Here is a 22,041-nt window from a genome sequence, read left to right on the forward strand (position 1 = left end):
CAGTTCCTTTTGCCTGTCACCTAATCCTGTGCTTACCTCTGTGTTCTGATCCAGCTTTTCTGACTCCATTGCTGCTGCAATTGTGTTACTACTCGTTCTGGCTTGTGACTTAAACTTGCCTTCTGCCTGATGTTCCAGTATCTTCTCTGCCCACCTGATTCTGTCCTTGGCTTGGCTCTGACTCTGCCCCCGGTTCCTGATTCTGTACCTCTGCTGCCCGGTTTTCACTGACTTCTGCCTGGCTGATCACGCATTTAAGATCCTGCACCCTATCAGCTTGCCAGCTTGCCTGCTGCCCAGTCTGCATCCATGCCCCTCTGTGCCCTGTTATATCCTGTCATCAACCCCATGGAAAACAGGGTTTAAGGGAAGCCCTCTCATCAACCTGGCCTTGACCAGGTACATGACGACGCTACACACTCCTGATTGGGATTATTGCACTCTGCAGGATATGATGTATTTTACATTCTCCTGACGACCGCGCTATGCACCCATTACCCCACCCCCCAAGCCCCTTACACTTTGCAATTTTCTGTTCTTAAAATGAAACTCAAAGTTGATGTGTACATTCAGTAGCACTAGCAGCTGCATCTATCAAGAAAAAAAGGCTATCTGGCTCATTGCGGTTTATTTACTAAAGCTAGAGAGTGCAACATCATTTACATTTCTGCAGAGAAACCAATCAGCCTCCAGGTTTTATTGCCAAAGCTTAAATAAATAAGCTGAGGTTAGAAGCTGACTGGTTTCTCTGCAGAAGTGTGACTGATTTTGCACTCTCTAACTTTAGTAAATATACCCCAATGTTTATCAACACCATTCAGACACAAAATAGAGAGCTACAAAGCAAAAGTGTTACTTTTGTATCTACTCTGTTTCATTTTATCTGAAGATTAAGGCTCCTTTCACATGGGCATTTCAATCAGGTCCCCCTGTTAGTTTTTCAGGCTTACCTGATTGAAAAGTCCATGAGCCAAATTGACAGGAGGATGTAAACTTGCCCACTTCTGTGTGCGTCCAGGTCTGGAAAAAAGCTTAAACGAACTGGAATCCATGACCGCTTGGCAGAAACTGAAAGGTCACAGATGACATCCATCATGTGGGAGCCCCTGGAAGCCACCTCTGATAAGTTACACCAACACCTACAATTTTAGTGCTGCCAGGCAGAAATGCTAACCACTAGCCACTTCTGGGTTTTGTGTCAAGTGTCTGCCCTGATCCTTAGTAAACAAAGGAGGTCACCTGATCAGCACAGGCGCCATTTAGATTTCAAAATACACTTTACATTTCCTCAATCAATGCAAGCGCTCTCTGATTGTACCAGGTAAAGATCTTCACATTACTGCTCTGCCTCCCCACCTCGTCCATTCAGAGAATGCTTTGTGTGAACAATGGCAGCTGGGCATCTGGGCAGCTGTTCAGCACAGGAACTGAAAGCCATTGTGAATCCTCCTCACTTCCTGTTTTAACCTCCTAATTGCTACACCAATGCACCACAACTACATGCATTGCATGCAGTGGTGCGGCTTTTGCGATGTTTCTCTATTCACTTGAATGGGTAACGTTCGGCAGGCTTACTGTGACAGGACAATAGTTTTTGCCACAGGTGTGAAAGAAAGCATCGTGACCATGGCCTGTAAACATCCTTGTTTGCTGCCTTTGCACCCCAAGGGGGAGAATTAGGGGCACTAAAAATTTGTGTTTTTAATGTCCCCCAACCGCAAGTCTAAACCCCTTAAAGCCTGCATATTAAAATTGTTGCATAAGCCCAAACAATTTCTCTTTAAAGCTTTAGCCATGCGTTCGCCCTCCCTCCAAAAAAAAAAAAAACGATTTCCTTAGAGATACATGCATGCTAAGTTAGACTTTTTATTGCAGTGATAGACTTCCTTTCAGGAAATCACATCACTGCAGTCAAGCTGCACATTTTTATTGAAAAAGACTTCTGAAATAAGACATAAAATCTCCTAATAGACATGTTTAACTGAGGAGGAATCTTTTTTACTCCTACTCAGTCTATTTAGGTACAGACACTATCGATCTCTTTCAGTTTGGTATAAAATAAAGTAAAATTTCATCTCACAAACAATACAGGAAACTCTTTCATCCTTCTCTTTTAACAGGTGTTATAAGATGATCCTTTATACTTGTCAAAGTTATCAAAGATGATCTAGCTCTATGAGGGCTAAATGACTTTTTCTGCAACGGATGTGAGCAATCTAAGCTATACTCTCTCAATAGCTATACTGTAATCTTTGTCTTCACGGTGTAATGACATTTCTGATAATAGTGTTAGTTTTCCAGTGAATTATATGTGATAATCTTGAAATGAGCCATAGAAGTTCTGACAGTACTTGAAGACAGAAAACAATAATTTCTGATTGAGAAGAAAGAAAGGAGAAGATTGCAACAAAAAGGTGTATTGATATAAATATCTTTTTATTACTATACATCAGTATTAGCAGGATAGAAAAAATGTCCAGAAAAAAGTCATGTTATATTTGATACTAAAACCTGGTATATGAAAATCACTATATTTAGTAAAGCCAAAATACAAGCAAACAGCTAAATACACAGAATCTTGGGTCTACAGACACACACAACACCTTAAAGCCATGTTCCCACTTCCTCCTTAGGCCCCTTTCACACTGGGGTGGGAGGTGCGTCGGCGGTAAAGCGCCGCTATTATTAGCGGCGCTTTACCGTTATTTTACCCCCCGCTAGCGTCCGAGAAAGGGTTAAAAACCACCTCAAAGCAGAGGCGCTTTGTCGGTGGTATAGCCGCGCTGCCCCATTGATTTTTTTCCCCTCTTGCTAGCACACCAATCCAGTGTGAAAGCCCTCAGGCTTTCACAATGGAAACACAGCGACGGCTGTTTCCCCAGTGTGGAAGGGGTCTTACAGGTGTTTGACTGACAGCAGCAGTAGCCTATGGCTCCACTGCCCTCAGTTTCTCTTATGGAAGCAGGAAGTAAAGGGAGCCGTGCTGGATCCAGGTAAGTGTTTAGGGCTAGAGGGGAGTAGGGCAGGTAGTAGGATGTTTTTTTACGTTAATGCACAGAATGCATTAAGGTAAAAAATGTTTAGGCTTTAGTACCACTTTAAGGTAATTAGAGTGCATCAGGCAATTGTTGCTGACAGTTCATTCAAGAGCTTCCTTCTTTTCCCAGCACCTCACTGCATCCCAAGGATATTGCGCTAAATCTGTAAGTAAATAGGAAAACCAGAACATTCACTAAGTGGAAGAGTGGGATTGATAATAAAGTTGGAAGTGCCTCCACCCAGGACAGGGCATCTGTGATCAGAAGGAATTCCTTTCCTGGGAAATTGATCAGTAATCTAAACAAAGTAATTGGGAGCAGAAAAACTACTTCAACCAGCATATAACATTAACCATAAGTATATAAAAAACAAACACAGGGCAGAGATACATTGTCTGTCCCAAGTATTCAGACAGCCACTCAGTAGCCACACTTAAACTATTGGATCATTGGGATACTTGCATAATAGTCTCTTCTGGCTTGGAGCATGAACTAGACAAATGGCTGGAACTTTTTCTCTCCACTTTCTCCTTCCAAGATTTCAAAGCCAACAACTCAGGGGCAGAAAGTTCATACATAAAATATTAATAGGTGTTTACAAATTCATTCAGTAGAGAGCAGCAGATCCCTAGAGTTAAAATAAATATAGTGCTTTTATCAACGACATCTGCAGGAAGTGTTTAATAGTCCACTGAGATCCAGGTCTGATTCATTTTTTTTAAAAGTCAGCTTCTCAGTTACAAATCCCCTCACTGTGCGGAAGGTCCTCCCAGAAATGACATGTACAAAAGAGCAGGCTAGTACCTTAAGTGCATATTAGGCCATCGCCAGCCATCCTTGACACCCAGGAGTCTAGTGGAAACTCTTGTGCGCATTTTAGTTAGTCTTGCTGTATCTGCCCATGTTTGCTTGACCAGGACAGGGACAAACTTTATAAGGAAAAAATAAAAAAGTATAAAAAAATATACATTTGTAATTAAAATTTATAGCTGAACTTTTAGGATTGCCTGTCATTTTTTTGGTGGTTATTAATGTGGAGAAGGATAGGAATCTTAAATCTGTAGGATTCTACACTAAAATCTTACTGTTGCCTGCCTTTATTTCTGACCGTACTATTTCCCTCCTGTCATTTGGTGCTTAATATTTATTTATTTATTTATTTTTCACTACTGTGCACTTTGCCTCTTGTAAATGTAATCTAGCCTTACTATTATGAATTGTCCTGTTGGCCAATTGTATGCTGCTGCGTCCCCTGCCATCTCTAATTTCATGTAGTAAAATATCTGCCTTTACTCTATTTCTCTAGTGCATTTTGGCCAATTCACCTAATTGAAAATGTCATGCTGCTGCCTAATTTACACTGCTGTACCATCATCTCTTCCCTAATTCTTAATTAGAGCTTCAAAGAAATTGGTCAGCAATGGGACAGTTTGAAAACAAGGACAGCTATGGTGAACTGCTGGCCAATTTCTATCTGCTGGTTAAAGCAGGTCTATTACTGTTTGATGAAAAAGCTGCTAAAGCTACCTGAAAAAAGTGTTTTTTTTATAAGAATGAAATGAGTCAGATCAGGATGCAGCTGTTGTATGTAAGCATATCTAAATGTAAAATTATAAAAAAGCAATTCATACTGGAGTTATCCTACTAAACTCAAAAATTGCCAGAATTTAACTACAAGATTTGCACCCCAATGGACCCATTCAGTCCTTGGCAAATTGCATTTGGGCAGAATCACTCATCACTAACTCTTATTCTGATTTCAAGATAAAACCTGTCTCATCGGTCCTTCTAATAATGCGACCCAAACGAGCTGCTTACATACTATCCAGCCACTGAACAATATTTTTGGCTATTCTCACTCAGATAATACACTGTTATTTCAGGATAAAACCTGCCTCGTCTCTTTCTATTTGCTGCCTATTGAATTGCTCATGTACTGTACTGAAGCTACCCAGTTTCTACCAAACACATATAGTACCTGTATAAAAAACAAGGTAAGTGCAGCGCAATAAAACCACAAAACATTCAGTAATAAAAAAGTCCCCAATGCTCAATTGAAGCAGATGCTCTGTAAACTTTCAATAGCCAGAGGAGATACGATCCTGTGTGCAATAAATCAATATGCGCTTACCAGAAGGTGTGGACCTCTGCAAAGCAGGGGTCAAACTCACATATATCCCCTCAGGGATGATGGTCTCCTGGATGTAAGCACTGGAACGGACCACAACCGGCAGAGATTCCTGGTATCCACAGGCAGAGCCAAACTTCCAGCTGAAGGAGCCCCAAAGAATATATGCATCCGGATCAGGGTGTCCCCACAAGTTTCTCCAAGATGTCAATAAGTAAGAACACAAAGGGAAAGATATTCTAAGAGTAGTCCGTTTATTAAATAAAAAACACACTGACAGATGCAGGCGCTTCACAAGCGCTGAGACGTGTACATCTATATATGAAGACTGTCGGGCTGCGGTGCACAAGCAGACCCGACATGCAGAGAGAGGCAGCGGGTGACGTCTGTGTGAAAGCTCCGTCCCCCGTACGCGGCGTTACGTCCTATTGGACTTCGTCAGCGAGGGGTGGAGCCTGACGATCACCCTGCATGTTAAATACTAAGCGGACGGTGTCTGATTAGGCTCAGGGAAACCAGGAAGTGGAAAGCTTCCTTAGTAACCGGACCTCAGCACCAGCTGGTCCACATACAAAACAACGCTAAGTGAAAAGCCTATGCGGTGGAACCGGAAGACAAATGATCTATATCATTTAAGGGGGACACTCACCCCTTGCCTTGCATTGATGCCATAGGCCACACTTATAATTAGTCAAATAAAAAAAGGGAAATAATTAAATACTAAAAATAAAATAGACATCATTCTATTATATAAAAGTATAAAAGGAAGTCTCCCGCTGCCACCTCTGTGAATATAACCCAATCAATTTAAACATTTTTAATGTTTTTCATGCAAAATATACTTGACATATAAAATTTAAAATTTAAAAAGGTAATATATTAAAAACATGTTACAAATAAAACCCATCTAAATCGGACTGTTATGCGACTATTTGTTTGATATAAAACAATTTAGGTCAAATTCCACATTCAACCCTTTAGGGAACAACACCTGAGTCTCATGTATCCACATGGATTCACGTTGGCTCAGTTGCCTAATGTAGTTGCCCCCCCTCCAATGTGGATTGACTTTTTCAATGCCCCAGAATTTTAAATGTCTAGGATTACGATCGTGGTACCTCCTAAAGTGTTTGGAAACATTGTGTGTAATAAGTCCTTTTTTGATATTGTTCACATGCTCAGCGATGCGGACTCCCATAGGTCTTGAGGTCCTCCCTATGTATTGGAGTCCGCACTCGCATTCCAGCATGTAAACAACCCCTACCGTATTGCACGTGATGAAATGTTTTATCTTATAATTCTTATTAGTGGCAGATGCTGTAAATTCTTTCTTTCTTTTCCTATTCCCCTTACAATGTTTACAATCCGGGCATCTGCCACACGCATAAAAGCCTGTGAGGAAATTATAAATCCTGTTTTCCTCCTTAACTATAGGGGGATCAACGACACTGGGTGCTAAAATATTTCTCAATGTGGTGGGCTTACGATAAACGAATTTGGGGCGGGGAGGCAGTACTGGGCCCAAAACACTATCTCTTTTCAAAATATCCCAGTGTTTTGATATTATCCTCTCAAATTTTTTATGTTGAATATTGTAGTCGAGGATAATTTTATATTCAAACTTATCCTGGGATAGATTGATATTACTTGGATTTTGAGCTACTAGGGAAGCGCGTTGAAGACCACCCACGGTAACTAAGTCACTTCTTATATGCTCCTCCTTATAACCCTTCTGCAAGAAGCGGTTAGCTAAAACTTCAGCTTGGGAGAAGTAATCTGAATCCAGGGTGCAGTTCCTCCTCAACCGGATGAACTGCCCCCTGGGAACATTATATAACCAGGAATGGGGATGACAGCTGTCTAACGGTATGAATCCATTCCTATCCGTGGGTTTAAAGAAATTTTTGGTAACGTACTTGTCTCCTTGTTTGAATATTTCAAGGTCCAGGAAGGCAACACATGTGGGGTCTGCATTCCAGGATAGATGGATCCCCTTATTGTTACCGTTAAGTTTAGACATAAACAGTTGGAGGCTTAGGAGATCACCCTCCCAGATCATGATCAGATCATCAATGTATCTTTGGTAGCAGACCAGCTGAGCCGGTCTGCTACCAAAGACCACCTCCTCCTCCCATAGTGCCATGAAGATGTTGGCAACGCTGGGCGCAAAGCGAGCCCCCATAGCGACTCCAAGCGTTTGGAGAAAAAATCTCCCACCATACCAGAAATAGTTTCTGGATAGGCAAAAATCCAAAGCCTTTAATATAAATTCTTTTACAGGGGGAGGGAGACTGGACCCGTTAAGAGCCCACTGAACTGAGGTGAGGGCATCACCATGACCTATGATGGTGTAAAGGGAGCTCACGTCAGCAGTGACTAAAAGACTATTTTCCTTGCAAGTGATATTGCCCAAAATTTGAATAATATGTTTAGTGTCTTTAAGGTATGCTTTAGTAGTGGACACTAGAGGTTTCAAAAAATGGTCTATGTATTGACCTAGACGGGCGGTAACAGAGTCAATACCATTGACGATAGGTCGACCTGGGGGGAAACTGGCATCCTTGTGTATTTTGGGTAAAAAGTATATTATGGGTCTCCTACATGCGCTCGGGTTCAGCTTCAGCTTCGGGTGTTTTTTATTTAATAAACGGACTACTCTTAGAATATCTTTCCCTTTGTGTTCTTACTTATTGACATCTTGGAGAAACTTGTGGGGACACCCTGATCCGGACGCATATATTCTTTGGGGCTCCTTCAGCTGGAAGTTTGGCTCTGCCTGTGGATACCAGGAATCTCTGCCGGTTGTGGTCCGTTCCAGTGCTTACATCCAGGAGACCATCATCCCTGAGGGGATATATGTGAGTTTGACCCCTGCTTTGCAGAGGTCCACACCTTCTGGTAAGCACATATTGATTTATTGCACACAGGATCGTATCTCCTCTGGCTATTGAAAGTTTACAGAGCATCTGCTTAAATTGAGCATTGGGGACTTTTTTATTACTGAATGTTTTGTGGTTTTATTGCGCTGCACTTACCTTGTTTTTTATATTATTGTCCAGGCATTTTGTGATTACCTGTAGCGTTCAGCTTGCAATCCTGGGGGGGATTTTAGTTGTTTGCGCTGATTGATATCTTCTCATATAGACATATAGTACCTGTAATCTATACGTTGAACATTTTGTGAATAATTGGGTATATGGAGATGAGAGAAATTTTAAGAACGTGAGGTTGTTATTTTGAAATGTTTTGTGCTCCCAAACTACACGAATAAATCATTTCACCACTGGCCAATTAATAGGAGTTTAAGGGCTTTAGTTTTATTTTTTTAAGAGTAAACTTTCCTACAGGTTCACATATGATATGGCTGCTACTTTCACTGGGGAATTCAGGTGAGTTACAGCTGAATAAGAAAAAATCATGTGTTGCGTTCAAAAGTAAATAAAAAAGCCTTTCTTTATTAAAAATTATTATATTGGGCTGCTGCAGCTGCATTTGAGCATAGCAACAATGTAAAAAAAAACAAAAAAAACAAAAATTACACATCTAATATATGTGATGCCAGAATATGGTGTTGAATATGGTGGCTGTCTGTGAAAATTGTACTGTGCATTGACATCACAAACATTTCACCACAAGGCATTTCCCAAGCATGCAATTTAAAGGATTTATGTTTTTTTTTTTCATTTAGCCCTTGCACACATTAACAGGACTCTGTAAAAAAATGTTTGCATTATTAAATGTCCCCCATGGTATTGCCCATCTCCCCATAGACTGTTTCTGTCAACAAACTTGCTTAATAGCCTTGAAAATGGCTAGAATTTAATATCAAGAGTCACCTCCATAAACTTTGAAGGAGTTTCCTGCTAAGGTAATGTTGATGGATTTAAAGTAGGATTAAACGAACATCACGTGAATCAAAGCTGGGCAGATTCACATCATCATGGTTCCAAATCACTTTTCAAAAAGTGAAAAGGGTAACCCATGCACAAAGTGGATTTTGGGGCAGTTTGAATGTGGTACATGTTCATATTGCAAATTTACCAATAGTGCACATGTAATTTTACCCAATTGCAACAGGTTTCCTAAGCAGTCAACAGTCAACTGTTAAACTCCATGTGTGATGTAGCTACATCAATGCAATTTGAATTCATTTTATGTAAGAAAAGCTAAATGAACATAATTGCAGAGGATACATAATCATGCTTATGGCATCTCTAACAGTATTTCTGAAGTCCTGTTGCAAGGCACTTTGCCTAATTTCATAACTATTAACTGTGGGGCCTATCACGTTTAGCATTAGGAGATCCCTTCGTACACAAAAGTAGCTTGAAAGCTTCAGTTTTGCACAATTTCATTGATAAAATTTCTTTTACAAAAGTTTTATTGTCATACAAACCAACAGTACAGGTTTACAATAGAGCATTATGGCATAAAATATACAAAACAAATCAGGGCCCAGAAGCCGTCTCCAGCATAATGGAGGCAGGAATCGTGATCCCATGTAAACTCAAATGAAAAAGTTCTATGAACCAGTTGGTCCAGAACCCGGGCCATGCCCGGCTGCTTGTAAACCTGTAACAAGGGCGTATAATACACTACAGTAGAACCTGAAATTTAGCATCCTCGAGAAAAGAAAAGAAAAAAGGTTGACTGAAAAGAAAGAGGTGATCAAGGAGTGGAAAAGATGAAAGAGTAGAGCAAAAAGAGAAGGAGGGTAGAGGATGAAGAGAGGCAGAAAGAGGAAGGGGGTAGGGGGGTCCACGGGGTGTGGGCAGTAGGAGTCCTATATTGATAGTTATGTTACGTCAAATCTTGAAGGGTGGTGATATGCAATCCAAGGTTGCCAGACCTTGAGAAACTTGTCATGCGTATCAGAAAGACAGCCGTCAGTTTCTCGTTAACCATGACATCATTCAGGCGATTTTTGACTGCCTCAAAGCTGAGTGTGGGGGTTTTCCATGCTCTCGCAATCGTCAATCTAGTTGCAGTAAAGAGATGTTGGGCTAGTTGCCATTCCAGACGTAGTAATTCAACAATAGGCTTACCAAGGAGAGCTTCATAAGGGTCCCGTTTAATATTAATCTGAAACAGATTGCGAAGAAGGGTGTATACCCTGACCCATAGTCTGCATGCCAGCGGGCGTGACCACCAAATATGTGCCATGGAACCCTCCTGGGAGCAACCCCTAAAACAGAGCGGGGAATAAGTTGGAATAAAGCGAGCCAATCTTGCCGGAGTGTAGTACCACCTGTACAATACTTTATAGGCATTTTCCAAAATTAAGACATTACGTGAGCATTTGGACAAAGCTATTGTCATTGCCTGCCAAGCCCTTCGATCACTGCAGGCACAGCGATTTCAGAATGTCCCTAAATGATGACAGCACTGACCCACATTTGATGCCTTGGAGGCCTTTAGGAGCTTCCAATTTCTTCCCTGATTCTTTCTCCCATTGAAGGTGGTAGGGCCTCAAAGGGGGTCTCTTTATGGATATCACGGATGAATATATCAGTGATATCAGTCCCGGGGAATGGGGCCTAGCTCTACAAAGGCTCTCAAAGGGGGTCAAAGTATAGGGGGTGGGTTGGGATTTAATAAGACTTTGGAGAAAGTGACGAAGTTGTAAATAGCTATAGTGCTCTCGCAAGGGGATATCATGGGAAGAACGTAGAGCGTCAAACGTCAAGATTCTAGTAGGCGTGAACAGTGAATGAACATCTGTGAACCCGTTCATGGTCCACCATAAGAATTGGGTGGGGTTGTCACAGCCCGGGAGAAATAATGGGCAGTGTAATAGTCGTAAAAGCAGTAGATGGGGAGAAATCAATCCCGCTGAATATTTTACAGAGTCCCATATTCGCAAGGAGTGGGCCAAACAGGGCCCTATAACCGCCGGGCGGTGCGCAGGAGGGAGCCAGGGCAGTGAGGAGATAGGAATAGGGTCGGTGTCGACCAGGTCAATCGTAGCCCAGAGCGGGAGCTGATATGTCTTGTGAAGGTGTGAAAGTGGGGCTATATTAGCAGCTATATATTAGGCCCATAAATTAGGGACCGAAAGACCGCCATTGATTCGTTTAGCATACAAAATTTGTTTGCTAATTCGAGGGCTGGTCGATCCCCAGATAAATTGCAAGATCCTACTTTGGTGGATACGGAGGATATGTGAAGGAACCGGAATAGGCAAGACACGAAAGAAATATAGTAGTTTCGGGAGATAGGACATACGGATAGCCGTTATCCTGCCGAACCATGACAAAGGCAAATGAGACCAAGACAACAGCATATCCTTTAGCCTTTTGAACAAAAAGGTGGAAAGTTAGCCTGGTACAATCCAGAGTACGTAGGGGTAAGGTGGATTCCCAAATAGGGCAGCGAGGAAACCCATTGAAAGGGGAACGCCAGCTGTAAATCCGTTAACAATCCAGGAGAGAGATTGACCGATAATGCTTTAGATTTGGTAGGGTTAACCTGGAGCCCGAAAGGGGGGCAAAGGTATCCAAAAGGGATTGCAAATTTGGTAAGGAAATTCTAGGGGAGGTTAAAGTAAGAAGGATATCATCGGCAAATAGGGAAATTTTATGGGAACAACATGCTACTTCAATGCCCCTAATATCCGGGTGTGTACGAATCGCCTCCGCCAGGGGTTCAAGAGCCAATACAAAAAGTAGAGGCAAGAGTGGACATCCCTGACGGGTGCCCCTTTTCATTCTAAAAAAGAGGAGATTCAAATCCATAATACTTAATTTTTGCCCAGGGGGAGTCATATAATACTGAAATCCATTGCATGAATGAAGACCCAAATCCATAATGCCGAAGAACTGACATGAGATAAGGCCATGACAGAGTGTCAAAGGCCTTATTCACATCCAGAGACAAGAGCATGGATTCCAGTGAGTGCTTGTGAGCTATATGCTCGAGTTGCAGTATACGCCGAATGGCGTCTCCCGCCTGTCTCTGAGGTATAAAGCCGACTTGATCCTTCCTGATTAACCGAGGGAGAAAAGAATTTAGTCGATTTGCCACAATTTTAGTTAGTAGCTTCATATCAACATTAATTAGGGAAATGGGCCTAAAATTGGCCCAAGAGGAGTGGTCGCAATCCGTTTTAGGGATCATCACGATGTTTGCTGTTAAGAGGTCCGGGGTAAAGGAACGACCGTTTTTTACAGAATTATACATGGCTGTTAAGTGTGGAGCTACCACAGTAGCCATTTTTCTGTAATAAAGTGCCATATAGCCATCCGGTCCCGGTTGTTTTCCCACCTTTAGATCCTTAATACCCTGGAGGACCTCCGAAAACTGTATGTCCTGGTCCATAAGGGTAACATGCGCCTCTGTCAATGTTGGGATCGAAAGGTGGTTGAGGAAATCAGTAGTGTCTTGTACATTAAACTGCTCCGGGGCCGAATACAATTTCGTGAGGCAGAATCAAAATTCCTCCAAAATGTGCATTGGATTACCCGTGAGGACGTTGTGGCGGTTGCGCAGGGAGATGGGAGTAAATTTAGGGGCGAAGGTCCGGAGCCTGTTGGCCAGCATTCGGTTCATCTTGTTCGCCCTAGCATACCACTTCTGGCGGGACCAACGCAAGATGCTATTGGTTGTGGGGTTAAAAACCCACTGGAGGGTCGGAAGTCGGCCAGAACTTTAGTTCGGGCCAATTTTCGGCACATGGGGAGCAGTGATCCATCGGAAACCACTCTGCATTATTTTTAAAAGTATACTGAACATGAATATCAGAATCAACAATGGCATTGAGTAAACAGACAGATGTGTTTAATAGACACCACCCAAGTAGGGATTGGAACAGCCTATAACCTATTTTAGATAACGTATCAATTTAAACTGTAAACTGTAGGCTGAGATCAACCTCACGCTCCAGAGCCCCCCATCCACAATCAGGAGCGTCCAGAGCGAAAGACCTACCCACAGCAATTGTAATAACAATGACCTATCCAAAAAAACAAAAAAACAACAACAAAAAAAACAAAACAAAAATAGCTCATGCAGTATTATCCGGCCCCAGGATCCCTGGCTGCCCGACTACGGTTAAGAACGTAAAGGCTATAAACTGCGGCCCGTAGCGGGCCGGACACCCCCAGAACTCAAATAGGAATGTCCAGCACAGCACAAGGGGGACTCTCGAGTTTCAAAGCCAAAACACTCACCCATATAGACAAACAATAAGAAAGGTTAATTAGTTAGCAATAATAATAATATTGATAAAATGGGTGGCGGGAAGGGGAACATGGGGTGCAAACCAGGATGGACCGAATGTCAACAGTAATGCGATAATGTCTCAGAGATCCAATGCTGTCCAATGCTGCCATCACACAATTGGGGCAACACAGGGCAAGGGGACCATCTCAGTGTTCCCATGAACGGGAGAGGGGGGATGGGAAAAGGTTACCAGCCCCCCCCCCAAAAAAAAGAGGGGGGGAGGGCAGTCCTGAGTTCTTACACGTCTAGGAGCAAAAATGCCCATGTACTTCAACTGGACCTTTGTTAGATGAGGTTAAGGATGAGATGTAGGAGCAAGTTCACAAACCAGGGTGATGATTGACTGTCGAACCAGGATAACAGGCTCTGGGTAGGTGAGCTCCTAAAGGCCTCCAAGGCATCAAATGTGGGTCAGTGCTGTCATCATTTAGGGACATTCTGAAATCGCTGTGCCTGCAGTGATCGAAGGGCTTGGGACCCCTGTTGGGACATCTGTGAGGACCCTTGGGGTGACCGTGAAGATCTTGGGTGGGCCGAAGAGGACTCCGGTTGGGAAGGGAGGGAGATCAAACTGCAGGTCCTGGAAGTGTCTCCGTAGGTCAGGCAAGGAGGAGGCGTGGAACTGACGACCAAGATGGTAGAAGGAAAGCTTAAAGGGGAAACCCCATCTATATCGGATGTTCCGGGCTTGCAGGATTTGTAAGTAGGGCTTCAGGTTCCGCCTTTTGGCTATAGTGACTGGGGAGAGGTCTGCAAATAGTTGGAGGGAATTATCCTGGAAGGAGAGGTCTGGGTGATCCCTTGCAGCCTGCAGAAGCCGCTCCTTGGTCCTGTAAAAGTGGAATTTTTCTATAACATCTCTGGGGGGCCTTCAGTAGGTTTGGGAGCGAGGGACCTGTGTATGCGATCAAATTCCAGGCGCTCTGCAGGGATTTCAGGCGCCAGCTCCTGGAAGAAAGCTGTGGCTGTCCCCTGCAAGTCAGTGATAGCATCTGGGAGCCCACAGATGCGGAGGTTGTCCCTGCGGGCCCTATTCTCAAAGTCCTCCAATTTATCCTGCAGGCTTACATGTTCAGCATTCAACCTCTCCACTTCCTCCTCATGCCCCTCCAGCACCGTTGTTGTTAAATCCATCCGCTGTTCCAACTGGTTGGTGCAGTGGCCTAGTTCTTTAAGACCCCTGACCAGTTCTGCTGAGAGCTTACGAGAGGCTACAGTTATTTCATCCCGCACTATACTGCAGAACTTTTGGAGCAGGGCATCAGAGCCAGTGTCAGTGGGGCTTACCAGGTTAGATGGGAACTGAAGCAGGCGGTCTTCAGAGTGCTGCGTAGTGTCATCTGGCTCTGGAGGTTCGGGCGCCATTTTGCCCTTCCCCTTCCCCACTGCTGGAGAGGTTTTCTGCTGGGAGCGGTAGTGCTGTCGGTTCCGGGGTGTATTGTACATACCCGCCGGGTGCCTAGCAATGTCCGCCGCTTTGGGAGCTTGTGCGGTGGCGTCAAGGAGCTTAATGTGCCTCCTCATTCCACATAGTTACATAGTTACATAGTTACATAGTTACATAGTAGGTGAGGTTGAAAAAAGACACAAGTCCATCAAGTCCAACCTATGTGTGTGATTATGTGTCAGTATTACATTATATATCCCTGTATGTTGCGGTCATTCAGGTGCTTATCTAATAGTTTCTTGAAGCTATCAATGCTCCCCGCTGAGACCACCGCCTGTGGAAGGGAATTCCACATCCTTGCCGCTCTTACAGTAAAGAACCCTCTACGTAGTTTAATGTTAAACCTCTTTTCTTCAAATTTTAATGAGTGGGCGCGAGTCTTGTTAAACTCTCTTCTGCGAAAAAGTTTTATCCCTATTGTGGGGTCACCAGTACGGTATTTGTATATTGAAATCATATCCCCTCTCAAGCGTCTCTTCTCCAGAGAGAATAAGTTCAGTGCTCGCAACCTTTCCTCATAAGATCCTCCAGACCCTTTATTAGCTTTGTTGCCCTTCTTTGTACTCGCTCCATTTCCAGTACATCCTTCCTGAGGACTGGTGCCCAGAACTGGACAGCATACTCCAGGTGCGGTCGGACCAGAGTCTTGTAGAGTGGGAGAGTTATCGTTTTATCTCTGGAGTTGTTCCCATTTTAATGCATGCCAATATTCTGTTTGCTTTGTTAGCAGCAGCTTGGCATTGCATGCCATTGCTGAGCCTATCATCTACTAGGACCCCCAGGTCCTTTTCCATCCTAGATTCCCCCAGAGGTTCTCCCCCCAGTGTATAGATTGCATTGATATTTTTGCCACCCAAATGCATTATTTCACATTTTTCTACATTGAACCTCATTTGCCATGTAGTTGCCCACCCCATTAATTTGTTCAGATCTTTTTGCAAGGTTTCCACATCCTGCGAAGAAGTTATTGCCCTGCTTAGCTTAGTATAGTCTGCAAATACAGAGATTGAACTGTTTACCCCATCCTCCAGGTCGTTTATGAACAAATTAAATAGGATTGGTCCCAGCACGGAACCCTGGGGAACCCCACTACCCACCCCTGACCATTCTGAGTACTCCTCAATTATCACCACCCTCTGAACTCGCCCTTGTAGCCAGTTTTCAATCCATGTACTCACCCTATGGTCCATGCCAACGGACCTTATTTTCTACAGTAAACGTTTATGGGGAACTGTGTCAAATGCTTTTGCAAAATCCAGATACACCACGTCTACGGGCCTTCCTTTATCTAGATGGCAACTCACCTCCTCATAGAAGGTTAATAGATTGGTTTGGCAAGAACGATTCTTCATGAATCCATGCTGATTACTGCTAATGAAACTCCTCATTCCACATTCTTTCACATTCCACCAGTCAGTGGTAGCCTTCTCAGAGAGAGTCCTATCACCACTTCAAAAGACTGGAAAAGCATCCTCAGTATGGCACTTCTCTGAAGTAAAATTTCATTGGATTAACCTTCTGTGTGTTGAAGAGGTAAACTGCCCTTGTATGGTGCCAAGTCAGCAGGTGACCATAAAGTCTGGACAGATTAGGTCTATAGAGGGGTGTCAATGCATAATGCATACAAATATGATTTGCATGTCTCTGTCCACTGTCCTAAAATGAGGAATAAACCTCTAACATTGGTATATGGGATGGAATGAGACATGTGAGCACCTTCTGCTCTAAGAAGGCTTTACTGTGCTATGCGCTGATTTGTTTGGAGGATTTAATTCCTTTGGTCTGTTCTCACCATAACCTTAATTGTTATACTTGCTGGTGATATGAAATACTTGTTAATGATGTGAAATATTGGAGCAGAAGAGTCCTTCTCTGAAGCATGCTGGAAGCAGAGAGGCTTTTCTAAACAGGTGGTGGCTACATTCTAGGAAGTTATGCAGAAAATAAGAAAATCTTTAAGATTTTGCACAGCTTTTGTGTTGATGCACCTGTGATCTATTTAGTTGATTTAAATGTATAGTCCAGTCAGGCATTAAATGAGTTTGGATTGGGTCTTGCTGTAACTTCTGACATTTGCAGTATGCTCTAATACAAGCAGGTCAACTCAGTCATCTCCAAGACCTGCCAGTCTAAGACAAGCACTATGTCATATAATTTTGATTTTCATTATGCAAAATCCAATTGTTCTATACATGCAATTATATCAAACTAACCATATAAAGCAAATCATATTACTTGCAAATCTGTCCTCATTCATGAAGTATGATAAAACAGAGAAGATTTTGCAAAGGTTACACACTTTCTACACTCAAACAGAATGAAATACAGAGTTTTAATATTCCTTAAAGACTCATATTCTTCTAAAATGAATCATTTTCTGCTGGACTTTATCATCATTAATTCTTATTTTTGACAAATTTTGTTCCAATAGATTTATCCTCCCTTCTGTAACAGAGCAATCATTTACAAAATGATTGGAAATTACACTTCAGGTCAGTGAGGCAGTCTATTGATCTAGCACATTAAGATGATAAGGTTGAATCTGGAGGTTCAATAGTACAGTCATAGAGGAATGAGCACAGTCCTTTCAACATGAGAATAAAATTACCGCCTGCGTTACTACAAAAGGATAACCGAGCAATTGAAAAGACTGCATTAAAGATTTATTTGTCGCAGTATGTACAAAATGAAAAAAATAAAACACACTTGGCTCTTACGAACACAACAAATGGTATATAAGATGCAAAAAAAAGTTACTGAATTACCCAAGAGAAAATACAGATCAACATGAAACTACAGATACATTTTTATGGCTAAGGAATGTGTTATAGAATACTATGAACCATTCAAGTGGAAGAAAAATTTAGATCAGTGAGATACCAGTATTAAGTATAGATGTGATAAAGGAAAAATATAGCTAAATGATGAAGCCGCTATTATATAATGTGTTAGTGTCAACCATAAAAGAGAGAATACATTGCACAGGGAGAATTACACTGTAACTACTAGCTTGTTATATTATTTCTATTATGCTATTACAAACAGCACCAGGTGTAGATAATAGGAGCACAGATAAAATAGAGATAGAACCAAATGCGTACAACAGGTTCAAAGAAACAACAGCGATGGAACTAGGTGAAGACAGCTTGGTTACAGACAAAGCATAGGTTGGAAAAGATAAAGACAGTAGTGGCAAAGCCAAAACAGATATGAAACTAGGTGCAGAAAGCAGGGGCACAGAAGAACAGAGATGGAACAAGATACAGACAGCTGGGGTCCAGACAAATAGGGATGGAATTAGTCACAGATAGGGATGAGCTGTAGGTTGGGGTTGACCAGGAAACTGAGGCAAACCCAGCTTGTTCACAGTTCAGGAAAATGGCAAACCGATTAGCCTTGACAGTGGAAATTACTCCACGAAATGTCCCATATTGCATTGCAAACTACTGCCATAGGCTAAAGTATTGCACCTTACCTATGGTCACATATAGGTCTTTAGCCAATAGTGGCTTTGTAAAAAATTGCAGCCCACACACTATAAAAGGTTGTTGTATTAGCAATGTGTGGGAGTTTAGAGTGAGGGACAGCTGACAGTTTTACAGGAAAAGAGAGTTGCCTGCGTGTGTTAGCAGTAACAACTTCTTCTGTGTCGCTGCTTTCCTCCCTTTTTTACTGGCGGGGGGGGGGGCGGGGGCTTTATTTTTTATCTCTTTAATTGTATTTAGCATGTATTTTCTATTTTAAAGAATGGGTTATTATGCTTTTAGTGTTTTAAGGTTGCTGTTTCATTTCTTCTTGATTATTTTCATTTTTTTTTTCTTCAGCGCAAGTTTTTTTTTCGTATGTTAAATTTATTTTAGGGTCTTATATTTATCTGTTTAATTTGTTTGTGACACCACAAAGCTGAGCACTGCAGTTTAGTATATGCTTAGTCTCTGCCTTCAAATTTTTCTCCCATTAAAGTGATTGTAAAGACTACATTAAGAAAAGCAGGTTTATACTTACCTTCTCTATGCAATGGTTTCATCCAGAGCAGCCCTGATCCTCCTCTTCTGGGGTCCTCCACCAGTGCTCCTGACTCCTCTTCTTGTGCCAGCATCTCCATCCCCTTTTGTAGCACAGATGGGGGCTTAATCCCAAGCTGCACTCCCTGTGTCTATAGACATAGACAGCAAGGCTCAGCCCTGTCCCACCCCCATTGTCTCTTCCCAGGCTGTGATTGACAGCAGCCGGAGCCCATGGCTCCGGCTGCTGTCTTTAAGCCAGTAGAGAGAGACATCAGCTCTGCTGCTCTGGCACAGCACGGCATTAAGATGGAGCTCAGTTAAATATTTGGGGGGGGGGTTAAAACATGAAAGATGACTTTCGGTTCCGGCGCCGTATGTGAGAGTCGGAGGGACCGGCGGCTTCGCTCATCCCGCAGGATAACCGGCATATAAAGGCACTAAAGCGGACCTCACCCCCCCCAGAATAGCCCCCCCGCGATCACTCAGGCTTACTGTGCATGGAGGGGTACCTCACACAGCCGTGGTCCCGCTCCAGCTCACGATCGAGGGACACGTCTCCTTCTCCCTCAGGGAAATCTAAAATGGCCGCCGCATCAGGTCCATCATTCCCTTCACACAAGAACTCCCCTGTGTGGACATGGAGGACAGCGCTCAGGGGAACCAGGAGTCACACAGCACACATCAACAGATCGCTCAGGCTGTGGCTGCTCTTCTCTCTCCCACTATAACAGCCGCAGTGGACAGAGCAGTATCCACAGGCATATTGCAGCTGAGAAAGGAGCTAGGTGAGCACTCTCAGAGGCTGACAGAGGCAGAGCAGCGAATCTCTTCCATTGAAGATGATCAATACCATATGAGTGCAGATATGGAAAAATATTCCCGAGCCCAGCAGCACCTACACGATCGAATGGAGGACTTGGAAAACCGTTCCAGAAGGAACAATCTGAGGATTATCGGCCTTCCTGAATCCTATAAACCAGGCTCGCTCCTTGACTTATGCACCTCCATCATTCCAGAAGCCCTCGGCATGAACCGCAGATGCACAGTGGAACAGGCCCATCGGATCGGGGCCCCAGCCAATGATCGCAAGCACCCAAGACCAATCATAGCGAAGTATCTTAACTACGCAGATCGCACGGACATCCTACAAAGCTTTCGGAAAGCTAGATCCGTCATGGTGGAGGGCCACAAGCTCCTCATCTTCACAGATTACTCCGCCGAAGTGTCACGCAAACGCAAAGAGTTCCAATCTGTATGTGCAGAGCTTTACAAAAGAAGCGTCCACTTTAGCCTACCCAGCAACTCTCCGCCTACAAGCTCCAGATGGAGAACAGCTCACTTTCCAATCGCCGGAAAAAGCGAACGCATTCCTGCGCTCACTCTCATCTTCATCCGAGCGAAACCCATCTGCAACATGCGCAGAAAAAGTGAAGTTTGGGCCCAGAGAGCAAAGGAGTCCCAGGAAGGACCCCCTCAAACGTCTGAAGCCCACTTCTCTACATGATCAGCAAGAACCTCGCTGACGTTAACATCTGATCGCTATTTCACACACGTGAGTGATGAGAGTACTCTCTCACACCAGTCTCTACTCTTCAGGAGTCTTTAACCTTTGAAAAGATGCCCTAAGGATATTGCACACCCCATATTAGTTGAGCTCTTTTTACTGCAACCTTTTCATGTTATGCTGTTTTATCTTTCTTTCACTGTTTTGATTTGTATGACATACAAATGTACTATGTGCTAGACCCTCTGGCATGGTTTTGAGGAACAGTTTTTGCCCCGATCCCTCCCACAGGAGAGGAAGTTTTGCTCCTTCACCACTTGCTCTACCCCACCTAGTTCCCCACGAATTAAAGTTTAAATGACAAGTCCCCTCATCAATCCAGGCAGTCTGGGGGGGAGAGGGCTTGCACTTGACCCCACTCCCTTGCAGCCTGTGGGATGGCGGTTCGACCGGTGGTGAAATAGCATACGGAAAAAAGTGAAGTCGCGTATTTGTTTACCTCTTGTGGTTAATCTCTTTTCTCTATCTTTTCCCGCTCCCTCTATTGTACCCAACTCTCTAAAGAAGGGATGATTCCCCCTGTCGCAAATCCAGATCTCAGCACTACTTTGCAAGACATTTAACTCTGTTCACACGATCCAGGTAATTCCCACATACAACTACCTTCACTATCTACCCCATTCCTGACCTATGGCTTCTTTACAAATTACATCCTGGAATGTTAAAGGGCTTCGCTCCCCGATAAAAAGAATGAAGATCCTCAGGCACTTTAAAAGAATAAAGTCGGACATAGCTCTGCTTCAGGAGACGCACTTGGCAGAAAGTGACTTCTCCAGAATGCAAAAGCTTTGGGTAGGAAGGGTGTTAGGCTCAGCTTCCAAGGGACGCAAAGCGGGTACACTTATACTACTACACAAAAGACTAGCATATGATTTAGTCTCAGTTGACACAAACGAGGAAGGCAGGTTTATCTCAGTCCACCTGAAAATACAATCGAGAGAGATGAGGATAACTAACATATATGCACCCAATTCCCCGGACAGGTCCTATTTCACAAATTTAACTTCCCAACTAGCGAAAGAGGTCAGCATACCTCACCTTATAGGTGGGGACTTCAATTCAGTCCTACACAACAGCGAAGATAGATCTAGCCCACACTACAGATCAAAACCATCATTATGCGAGCAGTTCACCCACTTTTACCACATGGTTAACGCTCTTCAACTGATCGATACGTGGAGACTGCAACACCCCCTAGCTAAGGAATTCACTTTCTTCTCCCCAGCCCATGACTCCCTGGCCAGACTCGACTATTTCCTATGCACCCCATCCCTTTTGAACAGGGTTCAGAACTCTTCTATACACGACATGTCAATTTCTGATCATTCCCCCATCTCAATCACCATAGACGCTCTCCAACCTTGCCCAGAATACAGACAGTGGCGGTTCCCGGGTCACTTGACCCAAAATGTCAACTTCAAAACATTGCTACACGAGGCTTGGTTGGAATACTCACACAACAATAGCTCACATGCGGATAACCCCAATCTATTCTGGGAGGCAGGGAAAGCGTTCCTCAGGGGTAGGATTATATCCTTTGCATCGGCCCACAGGAAATCCACCCAAATACATTATTTGGAGGCCAGTGACAAACTACGGACAGCCCAACAGCGACTAAACGATCAAAACACCCCTGA

This window comes from Aquarana catesbeiana, linkage group LG02, assembly GCF_042186555.1.
Source record: "Aquarana catesbeiana isolate 2022-GZ linkage group LG02, ASM4218655v1, whole genome shotgun sequence".
Taxonomy (NCBI): Eukaryota; Metazoa; Chordata; class Amphibia; order Anura; family Ranidae; genus Aquarana; species Aquarana catesbeiana.